This window comes from Haliotis cracherodii, unplaced genomic scaffold, assembly GCF_022045235.1.
Source record: "Haliotis cracherodii isolate W230 unplaced genomic scaffold, xgHalCrac1.p SCAF_10, whole genome shotgun sequence".
NCBI lineage: Eukaryota > Metazoa > Mollusca > Gastropoda > Lepetellida > Haliotidae > Haliotis > Haliotis cracherodii.
Genome location: NW_027266265.1, coordinates 9,315,020 through 9,330,960, shown reverse-complemented (window position 1 = coordinate 9,330,960; position 15,941 = coordinate 9,315,020). Strand labels below are relative to the sequence as shown.

The 15,941-nt window shown below is 40.8% G+C and overlaps 1 protein-coding gene across 2 annotated transcripts in view; it reads left to right on the top strand.

Annotated features, from left to right (window-relative positions):
* The window catches only part of LOC139446204 (probable G-protein coupled receptor CG31760), a 266,996-nt gene that overhangs the window by 75,142 nt on the left and 175,913 nt on the right, over positions 1–15,941 (top strand). The gene's annotated exons all lie outside the window — the stretch shown is intronic.

The window sequence follows — 15,941 nt, the reverse complement described above, 5'->3', positions numbered from 1 at the left end:
ACATAAGCTGGTATTGCTGAAAAACTCTGATATTTATCAATTACTGGTGAATAGAATGCGACAGCTTGAACGGCGCTTTACAACAACAGTGGCCACAATGCAGGAAATGGATTGCGAAGTGAATGTCAACTCGTGTCAATCTTCGACATAAAAAGAACAAATATTGCGGACATAAATATTTTTCAAATTCTCTTGGCATATTTGTATAAGGTGTAATGTGATGCCTCGTCTGTTACATACAAATACAGAATTGTCTTCCTAGTGCGGCACATTGCAATGGTACTGGTATGTATAATGCTGAAGCGTATTAAAATGTCATTTCACGATGAAAATGTCATTCCATGCACTCCAACATATTCTAAAAATTCAAATTGATTTGCGGGAAATGCAGACCTAATAACCAAAAAATGAAGTTATTAATATACTCATGACTATTACAACACACTGGTTCAATGATCACGAATTGCTTCATGAAAACATGAACTACTTTCTTCTGAAGTGTCCTAGTCATTGATGAAAAGAACTAATGACATTCATTAGAAATAGAATTTATACCACAGATCAGTCAGGTTTAACGACACCAAAGGTTTCAGTCATCATGATGTATATTCATAAGAAACATATCGTGTATGGATCAACAAACAATTTGATCGCAAGCACGTGGAACATTAAACCGCGGGTACCTATGTTTTTTAAGTAGTAAGGTAGAAATCGATTGAAGAATTCAGGGGAATAATGACTCTATTTCTTTTCAATTACAATCTATATTCCATTAACAATCACTTATTTCCGTCCTATGCATAATATACTTGAGGGAATGTCAAAGCAATTCTGTGGCGAAAGAAGACATTCAGAAGATCACGTTCTGAAAGGTTTTTTTCAATGACGTACATACATATTTCTTTCTTCTTTTGATGTTTTATCTTTCTACTAAACCATATCTTTCTTAAAAAGAAAGATGTGTCCATGTTATACACAAGGCATCATACAGAAGTCCACTGATAACTCATTTCCTCATCATATTGGGGATACTGTTAAAGGCAGAATGTCTGACTTGGATTAAATAACCAATACATAACGTTATTAGCCTTTTCAAGAACGAGAAAAGAACATTCAGATTATTTACGACTGTTCTCGAATCTGGAAAGCTCCAAATGTACATCTAGGTTTGCCGTGATGTTGAGAGAGGATCGATCATTTATCGGACTGACATTAGTACCGCGTTGGTCCTTGAGAATCTCAGAGAATACTTTCATTGCGTGGCAGGGAGGGCATTGTTTCATGGAGAATCGAATATTGTTCAACAAGTTTGTCAAGGTAAACACGAAATGACAGGAGTGCCTCAACGCCCGGTTGTTTCCCACGTGACCGGTCGTAATAGGTTTAACTCGCTCAAAGGTTACCTTTGTTAAGAATCGTAATTCAGATGAGAAGAGTTAAGACTCTACAATGGAGCACAAATCGACTTCTGTGTCCAAGGATTTGTGGCTTCGTGCAATTGTGAAGGAAAATAGTTTGGAATATTGACCTTAATATTTCGAGTACTTTCTCAATTCGTCTCTTTTATTGTAACGTCTGTAAGTGCTTCTAGTTCCATGACTTCTTTTGAAGGCATATCTAGATGAGGAATATGGTCTCTGATATATAGTAGTGTACTAATTACTAAGCAACGCTATGCCATTAGATGTTCAAGCATCCAGCTATTTGCAAAATAAAATGGTATTTGAGACACCTACCAATATGTCGATACATATATAGTCCATAAATGAACATTTATTCTTATTTCTCATTCTGACCATCAAATTACTATCATTACTACAAGTAATCAGTAATCATAGACGTCGTATTTCACAAATACAGTTAGTTCAAAATCTCTTCAAAGAACAATGGTACGTCAAAGGCATGTTATGTCATTATACAGTGAATAATTGATTCAATTCAATGTTTATTAATTTCTCACCATTGGTATTTTGACATCTTGGCATTACGTCTTAAACAGATATTCAAGACAGACCGATATTGGTAGATGTGTGAACAAGGGGTGGAAATAGACATTGTTCTTTCCGTATCCATCACACATCAGCCTTCATGTGATGTTCATCGTCGTTGATCATGATGTGTAGTTTTTCAATTGCGCGACTCGGGAAAGATAATAAAAAGATCTATCATTATAAAAGGCAATTCAAATACTATAGAATACTTAATGACAGTTATTAAGTTGTCTTAAGTTGGTTTGATAGATGGTCCATTTATATGATTTTCACAGCTATTTTGCCCTTAACGCCAAATGGAATCTGTTTCGGCGGATGATCAAGACTTGCTCTGTTATTATATGTTTATAAAGATTAAAATGGCTGAGACTTGATTTTATTAGAACATGAAGTCTAGTCATATAGGAAACCACAGATCACATTACTAGTTAATATTTCATTAAAAAAATAATTCATTACCTAAAGGTATAAAATATTAAGACGTATCAATTCAGCATGGACATGATCCGCCACATGAAATCAACAACTAGAGAAAAAGTACATCCTTATCTTCAAAGGTTCGGGAAAATGTGTCAGATATGAAACCAATTTTATCCTGTAGTTTACTGAAAAGAATACGTAAATTACTAGAACAAGGGCAACAACTGTGCCTCTCTCCTTGTTGTTTCTTCATGCACATGAGTCGGAATCCCTTTTCAGATTGACGACATGAAAAACGAGGGAATTTGGCCAAGAAGTATAACTTTACGCTTCACGTATATTGATGATGTGATATCGTCCAATAATGGTCAAATAGTCAATTCCTTGCCCCTGATTTAGACCTGTGAAACCGTCTCATCTGTTTCATATTTGGATCTATGCATAACAAGTCAGAGTGAGAAAACGCTCACCACAAGAGTGTATTTCCAATAGTCAACTTTCTCTTTAAATGTCGAGTAATATTACTCCAGCTCCAGGCTTTGGTGTCTACAATTCAAAACTTTTGAGGTACAATTGATTATGCTCTTACCCTACGATTTACAAAGGTAGTAATGCGAATCCGGCTCAAATATTGTCAGATCATGGTTAGAACATTCGAGGCATCAAAATGTGTTTTGTGTGGAGGACGTTTCCAGATGTGAGACATGGTTACAAAAAACTTGGTCAGATGCAATTACCTATTTTTATTTGTATATGTTCCAGTGTTTTGTCATGTGACAATTGACTTGCCTTTGCACATGTTTGTGACAGTGCCACTATTTGACAGGATGCGGGATGCGAACACCTGGTATCATCACTATTTGATAGTAATTCATAAACACATGCTTATGATATAGTCGGAATCGTACACTGGATGACATAGATTTCTTATCATCGTGGAAAGAGTTCCGTCACTTTTATTGACCAAAATATGTACGTAATAAAAATATCTCTATATCTAATACCTAATATACCTAATATCTCTGTAGCTATGTGTCGAGCATATAAAATTTCACCCTACGATTTGTGTTCCCTTCTTTGTCGCCCAATGATCACTTCGTTTAGCATTGATATTTGTAAAGAGTTCAAATGTCGTATAGCACTGTGTTTACTTGTGGTTACATGAATTAAAAATGATTTTTTTTCACCGATCTAATATTGTTACATTATTCGGTTGTCATAGAAATCTGGTGCCACTGCTTGTCCGATAATGTTCATGCTAATTGACACAGGACATTATAATTACATTTATTACGTGTAAACCAAGTGGATCCTCAGTGCCTGTTGAGAATATGATTCTTGAAGGAGTTTTCTTTCAATTATTCAGCATATTAATGTTTCGCGAATCTTCGTTGCATCGGCTTGTCTCCATGAGCTTGAACAGAATGTCTCTGATATTGACAAAGCTAATTTGTCGTTTTTAGTCGCAAAGTCGTCTCTTGTGACAAGTTTCACGTGGCTGGAATCCAACGTCTTGCTTCTTCTGACACTGAAACAGACGGTAAGTTAGCCTGGCATCATGATGTTGAAGGGACGAGTATCTAAATACCATCTGTCAAGCACACACTGTAATGTTGTCATATAGATGTCAATGTGACAATGATATCAAGAAAAGAGATTTTACCATTATATTTATATCCATTGACGTGGATGAAGAATGGGCCAAACAAGTGAATATTGACATAGCAAATTTTATTGAAGTCAGGATGTTGAAAAAGGTTAAACCTATTCAAATGCATCCTCACTCTGAATATGAATACGTTCAATTATGATAAAGATTGTTTGCACTTGAGTCGCTGCAAATCAGTGGGTTTTTTCCATATCTTCGTGAGAATCCCTTACTTCCTTTTCATGGGAACATTACTTGCAGACAGATGGTTTAAGGTTTCAAACATGTATTCGTTGACATCGTGTACGATCAACACTAAGACTACATCTAATTCTATCCGTCATTGACATGCGACAGATTCGGATGTTTTTTTGTGTAATAAAATGTGTTTTCTTGTAATTCGACGCCGCGGGAACCTGTTTAGTGCCCGCTGCCATATCAAACCGTAATACATGGTGTAGAGATAATGGTCGAGGAATGTAATGATGATTCTCTTAAGCTTCCAATTGATGAGATGACCATGGGGACGGCTGCAACCTGGAGTGTTGCATCCTTGCCTTTGATAGTCCATCTATACAGCAAGCATCAATAATACGTGTTGTTCACTGCGGCTTTTGGGCGCCACAATTCGCTGTGCAGAGATGCGTCACTCAGCTGTTGGGGTCTACTATTTATTCGTTCGTCGTTGGTATTTTATCGTTGGGTGACACAGGTCCAAGACATTATACCAATTTTAGTGAAAATGTAGCGGAATTTTTTTTCCAAATGCTTAGGAAACATTTTCTGAAAGCTGAGTCCTTTGTATGATTCCGACATTTTAACTCTGGTATTTTAACTGGTATTTTTATCAAACAACAATAATTAACGAGCTAGTTTCTCGACCAAGAAGGAGCAAACTTCGTAGGGTGAAAGGTATAAGTCAACAAACATATTTACAGAGGTGTTGGTGTAGGTCAATAAAAGCCACTAAACCCATTTCCACGATTATTAGAGATATCAGCTAAAATCTCCATTGTGCGATTCCGACTATATCATAAGCATGTGATTATGAAAACCCATCGATAGGTAACGATACCGGGTAGAGCTGATAAGCCCAGGTTAAACATCAGAGATATCTGGGGTTCGATCCCAGATCACCCACTCCTGAACACCAAAGCACTGGACTACCCATGTCCTCCACCTCGAAACGGAGCAGCTACAAACACAACGCGTGCACTGATAGACCCTACCCATCCTCCCATCTCTGACAACTATACACTCATTCAATTTCTTCTGGCATCGAGGTGCAGGTAATCTGCAACGACAAACTCAGTGGACCCGCTGCAGTGGTCATGGAACGGGATGCATGATTTATTAGAGTTTCTAAGTATGTTCCAGTCCAAATGTATTTTCCCACATCGAATTGCTAAAACCGTCCCAGCCAATGATTAGAGCGTAGTCACTGAGGAGAAAATAGATTAGACCGTTTGAGGGAAACGCTGCCCAGCATGATTTTAGTCCCTTAATTTCTGTGGTAGCCATCAACGTTGCGAGGACATCTGGCAATCTGAACATCTCGCGTCTGTGTCAGGAGAATAGACAGATCGTCCTGAACACGAACTGAGGTGATAAAATTGACCCAGCCGTGACAAAAGTTCTCTTTGGGCACCCTTGTATCTATCCGCTTCAATTGTTCTGCCGAAGAAACACTGCATTACAAAAAACCGATTCGCCGTCAACGCCGCCATGGTCTCAACCCAGCTATCTAGATTGTATGCGTTGAGATGACAGAACTGAAAGTCTGTGTCTGAGAGGGTTCAAGGTCGACTATGTACACTGTTCTTAAACATGACCTACAGCACCCAGACAGACAGTTTAATAATTCACATATACTCGAAAGATAGAGATATCCTGTTCAGACCTTCTATGTTGAAATGTACAGAAATAGCGGTTCGTTTGTTTTATCTGCCCTGTGGTGAAAAGACACCAAGGCAAGGTTTGATTCGTGGTATGACGCTTGTGATAAGTTTAGTCCGTATCGCTTCTGTGCTTCATTAGGTCGTCAGTTGTGAAACATATCGGCAAGTCAACCGTCCTCAGTCGAGGCATAGACCTAATTGTCCTTAGCCGCCACCTATTGACGTTTCTAGCAAAAGCTCTGTTAATTAAATGGCGCTGTCATTTTTATCGCAAGCAGTGATACGCTTCCGATACGTCGGGTTCTAAGTCCATCAGTCTCTGAGAGGATGGTCTTTTGGAATTTTGATCCCCAATAAGTAACATAAATTTGCCCAGAGATCTAGCGGTACCCATCTTTCTGATTAATTTGGAATGTGTTATCAATCATAAATGAAATGAGGGCACCAATTCTGTAGAAAAGATTTTGATTTGGTTACAGTATGATATAAATTATTCACTCTTACGGGGATGACTTCCATGAACAATGGTGATTACAATGAAAGGTTATCACTCGAAAGTAGCCTGGTTAGTGAGAATAGGTCAATCTTCTCGAAAATCGTTGTTATGCTGGTGTGACGTGCTTCAAACCAAATATGAAAGACAGAAAGGTCTCATATTCTTGATGGCATTTGTAAATATTTTTTGACTAACAAATTTATGTTCCTTTCAGATAGATGCTAGCACAAGGTCTATACATGGCGTTAATAACATAAACTACCAGACAAAAGAAAATATGCGCTTGAAAATTGGATTTAACTAAAATACTACAAAACAGTCGCCGATTTACTAAAATTTACTAGGATGACCAAAAAACACCTACACCATCTACTTAACTGTTCATTTCCTTTAGTACTTTTAATGATAAGAACAACTTACTCCATCTGGGGGCGGTCGGGTAGCCTAATGGTTAAAGCGTTCGCCGAAGACCCGGGCTCGATTCCCGAAATGGGTACAATGTGTGAAGCCCATTTCGGGTGTCCCCCGCCGTGATATTGCTGGAATATTGCTAAAAGTCACTCACTCACCCACCACTCCATCTGGCATCGTATCTTTAACCTTATGAAATCCATTGTAAATCCATGGTTCTCTAACCATTTACCAATATTATGGTTCTGTTTGTGGCCTCCTGTAATATTTGCCTCATTGCCAGAAGGTGCGCCCTGAATTCAGTTCTGTACCTCTTATTATATATGTTTTCATCTGTTAGTTAATTTGTCATACCATGTTTTTTAACTTATTTTTGGTAGTTTATATGGCGTGGCCATTCTTGATTATCTCACGTATTATAGACCTATTCTGTCATGACCAATGGTTCATTCAAGAGCGATTCGAATGACACGACGCTTAAAGAACATCATCCAATGACATATTCAACAAACAGATATTCTGTCCCAAGTTAGGGATCTGAGAGATGGTGGCGAAAAAGGTCGTTTTTTTTTGTCGTAATGGAATGAAGATAGAATAATCAAGGACATGTTGGGGCGGATTTCTTCGCAAAATAGTTTTAACCTGAATGTAGAATACAAGTTCTCTATAGATCTTCTTCATGTCTCGTGTCAGAGTTATTATATCCAACAAACAAACTTCCTGAGGATTAAAAGCAACGTCTTCACAGGAAATTATGTAATATACAAGCCCTCTATGGAACTTCTTAATGTGTCGTGTCAGAATGATCATATCTAACAAACAAACACCCCGTGGATTAAAAGCAGCGACTTCAAAGAAATTCAGCTCTCGATTTCGTTCATAATATGTTTCAGTTGCTAAGTAAGCAAAGAGAAGAAGCAAAATCTGTGTTCCTCATATCTTCTAAATGGTTTTCCTTGGTCCAAGTGATAGAAAAATACTGTCCTTTGAAAGTACGGTTTTGTCAACACCGGTGTAAGGCCCCCATCGATTGCGGTTTATCTGAAACCTTGGGAGGGTTAAGATTGAAAAGATGTGAAATGGGCTTAAGTTGATAAGGGTATTGTCTGAATGTTCTGCTTCTGTCAACGGTTGTAGGGTAATGAGCAATGGGGCCTGAGCCAGAACAGGTTGCCCGTGTTGATGTAGTTACTCCGGTCTATTAACGGTCTCAAACCTTACTGCAAGTCTGCCGTCGGTTGCGAAAAGAATGGAAGATTTGGTGAAGTTGTGTGCTGGAATTTGGGTCTATCGAGAACAGCGTTAAATCATAGTAGGAAAAGGCAACGTCTTAGCACTCTTTGCCGATGAAAATTGAATTTGTGATTTCGGCAGCTATTGGCGGTAGTTGTCGAAGGAGTAATTTGGCTTGTTTGGTGGATGGTATGGTGGTTGGGTTGAGTGAGTTACTGACTGGGCTGCCATGGCGTGTGATGGACGTGTTAGAGTACACAGTATGGGCTATTGGCCGTGCATACATTTACATATGGAAAATATCAATATAGATACGTCCAACTTCTACGGCCATTGTTTATGTAATCACGTCTCTCTTGGCATGACAGGGTTAACGTGCGGAACATAAGTGAAGATCCTGGTTGAAGAAAGTGAACACGAATTGTCTCTTAAATGTATGACAGCGTGGAGTGGATTGGTGTGTGATTCTCCAGAGAGACGTTGACTTAAGTAAAGCTAAATCGCAAACCTCATTTAGGAAAAGATACATTTCACTCGTAAGGATTATCGCATGCATTAGTACATTTTCTTGTTCCTGCAATAGGAACTTATCGACACTAATTTTGAAAAGATTATTTGTTGTATATATGACTCTAATAACTGTGTGACATTTACGGAATAGTAAGGGATTATTACTTTGGATATGTGTACGATATTTTAATGAAAGATATTATACTGGCAGTATACTAGATTACGAAGAGATCAAATATATTTCCTAGAGAAAGCTAATTGTTTCTTGACAGGGTGTACCTTAGACGTTGAATGGTTAAATTTGACGCAGCATTGACAACAATTATTCCCTGTTTGGACTTGTACAACTTGTTTCCGTGTTATTTCAGGTGTACAATTGACTTGCCCGTGCATGTGTTTGTGACGGTTCGTTTCTCTAACAAAAGGTATCATACACTAGTTGGAACTTTCTTATGATTAAGGAAATGTTTTTGTCGCTTTTATTTACACCTTTTTTAAACGAACGCCTCTGCCTATATGATGAATAGTACCTTACCCGTGTGCATGTGGTCGACATAGTCTCCTCAGACCTGGATGCAGTGTCCATATTATCATCCTTTAATCCGTGGAGGAAATACACTAAGGTCCATAATCTCGAAAAGCAGAGGCACGTCCCTTAGCTACCAGCGAGGCTGGTTGTTGCTTCGAATCCCACTACTGATTGGCTATGATCCTTGGTTTATCAACGCCAAATCTCGAGGGATCCTGAAATTGTTCAACGGCTGTGTGACCTTCAACTTTCCTCACAAATAGAGCTGACACGCTCTTGCACGGTTGGCGTCAAACCCAACTCGCTCACTCATCCTTGCCACGTCGGTCTTCAAGATTTATGTATGAAGTGTTTACTTTCCTGCCAATGAGTTTGTTTTTTTCAAAGGTCAACACAACTCAATTAAGCGTCGTTTGTCAAATGTCATCGTATCGTTGTTGCATCACCGGAAACAAGATGGTCAGTACGGCGTGTTTCAAATCTCTAGAGGACGGTGGGGGTAGCCTACTGGTTAAAGCATTCGCTTGTCACGCCGAAGGCCCGAGTTCGATTTCCCACTTGGTGTCGGGGCACGGGTGGCCCAGTTGTCTAAGGCGCCCCGATTCGCTGTGCAGAGTTGCGTCCCTTGGGCGCGCCAGAATCCTATGGTTGTGGCTCGAATCCCGGTTCGCCCCGATTATGTTTCTAGGTTTGTCAACACCATACCCGTGCTCGTGGGTTCACCGAAGCGGTAAACGTCTGAGACCTGCATCACTTCGGGCTTTTCTCCAACATTAAGCTGACACGCCGTGATATAACTGGAATACTGTTAAAAGCGGCGCTGAACCCAACACACACACACAGACACACACACACACACTTGGTGTCAATGTGTGATGCCCATTTCACGTGGCCCCATGTGGAATATTGCTAAAACGGCGTACAACCAACGCAGTTATTGTTGCAGAAAATGTTTGGTGCCGTTATACCCATTGAAACACAATTCCATGATGGCATCTACTGACTTGATTGATGATCCAGGGGGGCCAACTACGTGTCTTTGTGTCATCTAGACACGACGAAACAAAGAAAAATACAAAACATATTATAATGGTTGTGAAAAAACCTTTCACAAGTGAGGAAGGCACATTCACCCGGGAAATCTGTACCGCCTTGTTACAGAATGGTAAAAAAATATCAACGTGGTCTTGATAAATTTGGGTCAAAGTTAATATTTGCCTAATGTGGTGAAAATTTCGTTAAGTCAAATGACATGTTTTTTTCGGATTGTGAAATACAAAAGAGTATCCATACGTTAGATTTCCGGGTACTCGAAGCCATTTTATAACATATCACAACCAATGATTATTTGATAGCAACACATCTTCACATTCATTGGTGGTTGGTGAACAGCGGGATTCGAATACCTTCTGCCAGCACCATACCCGTGTTCCTGGGTTGCACTAAAGGTGGTAAACGTCAGAGGCCTGCATCACGTCGAGCTTTCATCCCATTGTAAGCTGACACGCGTAACTGGAATACTGTTCAAAGCAGCGTTAAATCCAACTCACTCACTCACTCACTCACTCAAAGATGGATTTCTATTCATTGACCACCAGATCGCCATTTCACTCTTACAAAACACATGGCTAGGATTTTTTCACGCTCTGTAGTAATAGCTTGTTATTGACAAGGCATGAATAGATTTGCGTGGAAGATATTGAGAGTGTTGATATTGACCCGAGGTCCCCTCCTCTGACCATCGCTTCTTTGATGGTCACTTTCAATTTGTTCACGGAAAAAGAGGATTTTTATCGATGATATAAAGTAAATCCTGTCTTGTAAATGGAAAAAGGATAGCACCAGTCTAGAATTCTAAAGCAGAGAATTGATTCAATGTAAATCGCCTTGGCAATTTGTGTTCACAAAATTGAGCATTACAGATCTCGGTGCTATTCAGAACAAATTTTGCCAAGAACAATTTGATCTATTAAACCTGAACGCACAGCATCCCTGCCACGGAGTCTTTCGTATGACAACATGTGGGAGCTATCTCACACTGGCGCATTACAGCCCCAGATAGCCTACGATTTTTTACTGAAGGAAAATGGTTTTCGCGTACAAAATAAAAAAATAATTTCTCGCCCGATGGCAAAAAATCCATACATGATGGTATAAACAACAAAATGCCAACTCGGACTGGTACAGCGAGGGCTAATGTCATCCTCATCCTCATCCTCATCCTCTATAAATCTCCCCTCAGATTCCAACACTCACAAAAGACCGAGACCAGCTTCTAAAACCCCTTTATATTTTCATTACCCCTGTATTCAGTGCCCCCCTGTCTGCCATGTACCGGAGTTCATTGTATCTAAAGTACTGTCTCTGAGCTGAATCGATGGCAGATTCCAACGATAGTAGGTCGACCTCTCGCCTTTGACTTGTGCAAGGGTCTTGTACCCAGGGGAATCCTTCTAGTGGACGACGTGGTCTTAAATTGCTGTAACACACAATTACAAGGGCATCTCCTCACTCAATCCTTATATCAAACCGGCCTTGTCGAGTTAAATACTGGCAAGAAAAGTTCGTTTATTGAATGCGTCAGTGAAGGGATTAATTGTGAAATAATAGCAGGAGATCCGGCTCTATTTCCCGGTGGCAATTGAGCATACCCTCTCATTGTAAAGGACCCCGTGCGATTACAACCAAGAAACCACCATGGTCAATAACAGTGTCTGTGCCGCCCGTGATCTATTGCCAGATGATCAAAGTTTATGCCTGGTCAGGACTTTTATTTCGATGACTGAACTGGTCCAGGGAGCGGCAGGGTTTACCTCATCAAGGGACATAGTTTGTTCTCCTACTAAGAATGTTTAATTGAAGACTATATTTAAATTAACGTACTCGAGAAATACATGTATATGTTAAACCTCGTTAACACACGGATGACACATGATGACACAACTCCTCCTGTTCGTGAAGAGATTCAGATGTTGTTTGATCACATATAAAAGCGTTTTAATGATGAACGGCAAATGTCAGCACTCTAGTTCTTGCCCAAGACATCATTAAATCTGTTCTGGTGAAAGGTTTACTGTTCTTCATGACGTCAGACTCGACAAAATGGGTGAGTCAGTGAGTGAGTTGGGTTTAGCGCCGCTTTTAACAGTATTCCGGTTATATCACGGCGTGTCAGCTTAATGTGGGAGGAAAGACCGAAGTGATGCAGGTCTCAGACGTTTACCACTTTGGTGAAACCCACGACCACGGGTATGGTGCTGACAAATCTAGAAACATAATCGGGGCGAACCGGGATTCGAACCCACAATCATATGCCCAAGGGACGCAACTCTGCACAGCGAATCGGGGCGCCTTAGACGACTGGGCCACCCGTGGCCCCCTCGACAAAATGGGGATTTGAGGATTGAAATGAATGCGAGAAAATGGACAGGTGGCCACCAATTCATCACATTGATGCGTGGTCACCCTAACAACACTAAGTTGGACTGATCATAACAACACTAAGTTGGACTGACCCTAACAACACTTAGTTGGGTTGTTGGTTACCTACCTATACTGTGGAACACTAAATATCTCGCCTCAGGGTTTACCGGGCTGAAAGTATTCCACACTAAACACTGCTATTCTCCTGGGACGCAAAAAGTATTGATCATTTTTAAATCGGTGAAACTAATCTATAATTTTTATGATAGCATGTTACATAAAACTGACATTTCTGATCTGGTAAGAAATAAGTCAATGTTCAGCACGCCAGTGGTTGATGTTCGCCAATCTAACATTGAAATCCCATCTTTGGGCACGGGTGGCCAAGTCGTCTGTGGCGCAGCGATTCGCTGTGCAGTTGCGTCCCTTGGGTCCCTTGGGTTCAAATCCCGGTTCGCCCCGATTATGTTTCTAGGTTTGTCAACACCATACCCGTGCTCGTGGGTTTCACCGAAGTGGTAAACGTCTGAGATCTGCATCACTTTACTGCATCACTGCATCCTCCCACATTAAGCTGACACGCTGTGATATAACTGGAATACTGTTAAAAGCGGCGTTATAATTTTGACTTTGTGCACTCAGTGTTTGATATCAAAATTCACAGTTTAAAAAGGGCATTTTCTCGGGACCATATATGGTCCCTTGGCACTATGCGGGTGTGCAAAGTGAGGGACCAGATATGGTTCCGTGGCACCAAGAGGGTTAAACCCAACTCACTCACTGAAATCCCATCTGTAAGAGGCAAGGGGACGTTCTTCCATATCAATTCATTTAACTTTCTTCAATATTTTGCCTTTTAAGCTCCATGGAATCCGCTTCAGTGGATTAACGAGGCTAATTATTCTCTGGCGTGTTTAATTCTGAGCAATGCGGCATGTATGACAATCAGGGCTCCAGATAGTCTTTTAAACCCTTGAATGTTCACTGACAAGTTATCATTCACACTAGGTACTGATAGTTTCCTTTGGGTGTTTAGAATGTTTAACTCCCCAGAGCAGACTTTATACATGTCTAATTAACAGTAGACGAGACGTCGCACCTTGTTTCTGAATTATTAACAGAGTTCATTGATGTGTGATGTCTGCACTCGATCAGTAAATAAAGACATGTAAAGGAATACATCCACGCAGTTGACAAGGATACATTGTGTTATTGTGTTGTAATACTATTGTGATTTTTAATTTTAATATATTTTTTCATGCGTACTTGTACACAAGCACCACGAACTTGATCAGGTTATGGTGATGTAGTTTGCGTACTTTATGCAAATACGCATCTGATCTGGAACTGATCTGAATGAACAACATCTGTAAAATTCTTTGAAATCATGTTCACAGCTTGTACCAGCCAAAGGTATGACTGAGAGTCACGTGTACTCGAAAATAGATAAAATTAGCTAACTCCCCGATAGCGCACGTAGTAGGAATGTAAGCGCCAAGTTAATTATTTTGTGGCTAGAATATTAAACAACTGTTGGACAGATGTTATAAAACAATTCTAAAATTCTAGCATCGGGCTGTCACATCATCATCCGCACATGTATTCTACCGGCTGATCTGAAGCGCCTGAAGTCAGTTTCGTTGTGTCACCTGCTTGTAACGTTAGTGGTAGGTTCGAATCCCACCTTCACCCCCATTATGATCCAAAGTTTGGCTGTACCACATTCGAGTTCATGGTTTTCACCGACGGACTAAACGTTTATGGTCTGTGCTTTAATACATTAGGCTCAAATGCCAAACATGCCGTACATGCCCCACATGCCTTACATGCCTTACATGCCTCGCGTGCCTTCCATTTCTTACATGCCCCACATGCCTGACATGCCTTACATGCCTTACATGCCTTACATGTCTTACATGCCTTACATGCCTTACATGCCTTACATGCCTTACATGCCTGACATGCCTGACATGCCTTACATGCCTTACATGTCTTACATGTCTTACATGCCTTACATGCCTTACATGTCTTACATGTCTTACATGCCTAACATGCCTTACATGCCTTACGTGCCTTACATGCCTTACATGCTGCACATGTCTTACGTGTTTTACATGTCCCTTATGTCTTACATGTCCTACATGCCTTACATGCCCCACATGCATTACATGCTTTACATGTCTGGTATGCCCCACATGCCTCACATGCCTTACATGCCTTATATGCCTCACATGCCTTACATGCCTTACATGCCCAACATGCCTTACATGCCTTACATGCCTTACATGCCTTCCGTGCCTTATATGCCCCACATGCCTTACGTCCCTTACATGCTTTACATGTCTGGTATGTCCAACATGCCTCACATGCCTTACATGCCCCACATGCCTTACATGCCGTATATGCCGTACATGCCTTACATGCCTTACATGTCTTACATGTCCCACATGCCTGACATGCCTTACATGCCTTACATGTCTTACATGCCTTACATGCCTTACATGCCCCACATGCCTTACATGCCTTACATGCTTTACATGCCTTACATGCCTTACATGTCTTACATGCCCCACATGCCTTACATGCCCCACATGCCTTACATGCCTTACATGTCTTACATGCCCCACATGCCTGACATGCCTTACATGCCTTACATCTCTGGTATGCCTCACATGCCTAAAATGCCCCACATGCCTAACATGCCTTACATGTCCCACATGCTTTACATGCCTTATATGCCTCACATGCCTTACATGCCCCACATGCCTTACATGCCTTACATGCCTTACATGCCTTTCGTGCCTTACATGCCCCACATGCCTTACGTCCCTTACATGCTTTACATGTCTGGTATGTCCCACATGCCTCACATGCCTTACATGCCTAACATGCCTTACATGCCGTATATGCCGTACATGCCTTACATGCCCCACATGCCTTACATGCCCTACATGCCTTACATGCCTTTCGTGCCTTACATGCCCCACATGCCTTACGTCCCTTACATGCTTTACATGTCTGGTATGTCCCACATGCCTCACATGCCTTACATGCCTAACATGCCTTACATGCCGTATATGCCGTACATGCCTTACATGCCCCACATGCCTTACATGCCTTACATGCCTTACATCTCTGGTATGCCTCACATGCCTAAAATGCCCCACATGCCTTACATGCCTTACATGCCCCACATGCCTTACATGCCTTACATGCTTTACATGCCCCACATGCCTTACATGCCTAACATGTCCCACATGCCTTACATGCCTTACATGCCTTACATGCCTCACATGTCTTACGTGTCATCCATGCCCTGAGACACCAGTAAAAAAAGACGTCACTCATTCACTATTTCGCCGACCTATCTGGTATCTATTAT